Here is a 2,771-nt window from a genome sequence, read left to right as displayed (position 1 = left end):
TTTCAACGCTTCTCTCTTGTCTGACATTGGTTGGGGTTACCAGGGAGCTTAGTGGTGGGGAGAGGAGGTGCCCCTGACATCTTTTTTTTTTTTTTTTTTTTTTTTTTTTTTCGAGCTGGAGTCTTGCTCTGTCACCCAGGCTGGAGTGCAATGGTGCGATCTCTGCTCACTGCAACCTCCACCTTCCAGGTTCAAGTGATTCTCCTGCCTCAGCCTCCTGAGTAGCTGGGATTACAGGCACGTGCCACCACGCCCAGCTAATTTTTGTATTTCTTAGTAGAGATGGGGTTTCACCATGTTGGCCAGGCTGGTCTTGAACTCCCAACCTCAGGTGATCTACCTGCCTCGGCCTCCCAAAGTGCTGGGATTACAGGTGTGAGCCACCGTGCCCGGTCAACATCTTTAGATAGTTACAGGGGACTATTCTCCTCCATAAAGGGGAGAGGACCCCGAGGCAGGGGAAGGATGAGCTGGAAGTCACCCAGTAGGAATGTGGCCCCAAAGCCTTGTGCACTGGGCTTCCTAGAGCCCAGATAGGGGTGATGATGCCATGGGTGGGGGCATGGGGTCCACACTGGCAACATCTCACCACCGGTTCTCCAGGAGCCCAGCTGCCCGGTAGCTCTCAGCTGTTGCAGATGCAGCCCAGCTTCCCATCAGGGAGGCGCCCTCTGGCGCCACCTGCTGGTAGCGCCCACAGCGCCAGCAGATGTGCCAGGCTTGCACCCGGTGCTGTGCACTTGTCCCTTCCCAGGTGGGGGTGTCAGGTTGGGGAGGAGGACCCTGCCTAGGGCAGTAGGAATTGGGCATCTCCTTGAGCTTCCGGTCTCGGCTGTTTGGGAGCACTGAAGGAGGAGTGCCCTTATCCCACCTTCTCCCCCACAACCAGTAAGGGGTCCTCATCTGAGAGAAGGATCCAGGTGCAGTCAGCCTGGGTGCACCAGCCCTTTGGGGCCAGGTAGAGTTGTAGGTGCCAGGCCTGCCCCGTCTCTGCCAAGGAAGTAAAAAGATCCTAGGGGCCGAGTGCAGGAGCTTAGGCCTGCAACCCCAGCACCTTGGGAGGCCAAGGCACAAGGATCACTTGAGACTAGGAGTTCGAGACCAGCCTGGGCAACATAACAAGACCCCCATCTCTACCAAAAAAAAAAAAAGCAAAAGCCAGATGTTATGGCATGTATCCATGTTCCCAGCTACTCGGGAGGCTAAGGTGAGAGGATTGCCTGAGCCCAGAAGTTGAAGGCAGCAGTGAGCTATGATCATACCACTGCAGTCCAGCCTGGGTGACAAGAGGGAGACCCTGTCTCTATTAAAAACAAACAAAACCCTTAAAGCCTCCCTAACTCCCTCATCTTCACCTTCCTGTAATATTTAGTGGAAAAAGCCTGATCCCCCCTGAAACCACCTCCCTCCCTCTCTGCCCTGCCCCTGACCAGCTGAACGTTGCTGGAGGAGGAACACCCCACAGAGCTGACTGATCTTATTTTAAACTCGTGGGAACAAATTTTGAGGGAGGTACAGCTTCTCTGACTGTGCTGCTCTATCTTGTGTGCGATCCGCTTCGAGACAACCATTCACACCACCTCTCCTCTCAGCCTCCTACACCCCTGCCCACTTTCTCTCACCTCTTTGAGAAAATAGAAGCAAATTGGGTAGGAAGGCCCTTCCCAGCAACAAACCTAACAAACTGCTGGCATCTAGACTCTGTCCTCCCTCCTCTTCCCACCCTGGGCTCCTCCCCTTGGGCTCTAGGAGAGAGGGCTGCATTCCTTCACTGATTGCCGTCCTCTCCTGTGCTGTCAATTTCTTTTTTTCTTTTTTTATCTTGAGACTGAGTCTCACTCTGTCACCTAGGTTGGAGTGCAGTGGTGTGATCTCAGCTCACTGCAACCTCTGCCTCCTGGATTCAAGTGATTCTCCGGCTTCAGCTTCCCGAGTTGCTGGGACTACAGTCATGCACCACCATGCCCTGCTAATTTTTGTATTTTTAGTAGACATGGGGTTCTGCCATCTTGTCCAGACTGATCATGAACTCCTGACCTCATGATCTGCCTGCCTTGGCCTCCCAAAGGGCTGGGATAACAGGTGTGAGCCACTGTACCCAGCCGATATGCCATCAATTTCTTCTGTCCTGCATCATCATCAGGATATAGACATGTCTAGTCTGTCCATATAAACCAACTCCCTTAACCCTATGAGCCCCTCTAACTTCCACCTCTCCTTTTTTCATCACAGCCAAATTTTTCCAGAGTTCTCTGTGGTCTCACTTTCCATTCCTCATCTCTCATTATCTCTTCAAATCACTCCAGAAAGGGCCAGGCGTGGTGACTCACGCCTGTAATCCCAGCACTTTGGGAGGCCGAGGCAGGTAGATCACCTGAAGTCGGGAGTTCAAGACCAGCCTGGCCAACATGGTGAAACCCTGTCTCTACTAAAAATACAAAAGTGAGCCAGGTGTGGTGGTGGGTGCCTGTAATCCCAGCTACTCGGCAGGCTGACGGAGGAGAATCGCTTGAACCTGGGAGGCGGAGGTTGTAGTGAGCAAGATTGCGCCATTGTACTCCAGCCTGGGCAACAAAAGCAAAACTCCGACTCAAAACAAACAAAAAAACCACCCCAGTTTTCTTCTGTCTCTGCCCCTTACTTTATGGAAACTGCTCTATTCAGCGTCACCAGTAATGGCCCGTTGCTAAATCCAGTAGTTGATTGGTCACTTGGCACAGTTGGCCATTCCTCCCATGCTGGGCTTTCCTGAAAAAAAAAAAACCTGAAAA

Source organism: Pongo pygmaeus, chromosome 18 (genome assembly GCF_028885625.2).
Source record: "Pongo pygmaeus isolate AG05252 chromosome 18, NHGRI_mPonPyg2-v2.0_pri, whole genome shotgun sequence".
Taxonomy (NCBI): Eukaryota; Metazoa; Chordata; class Mammalia; order Primates; family Hominidae; genus Pongo; species Pongo pygmaeus.
Note: the sequence above shows the minus strand (reverse complement) of the source record.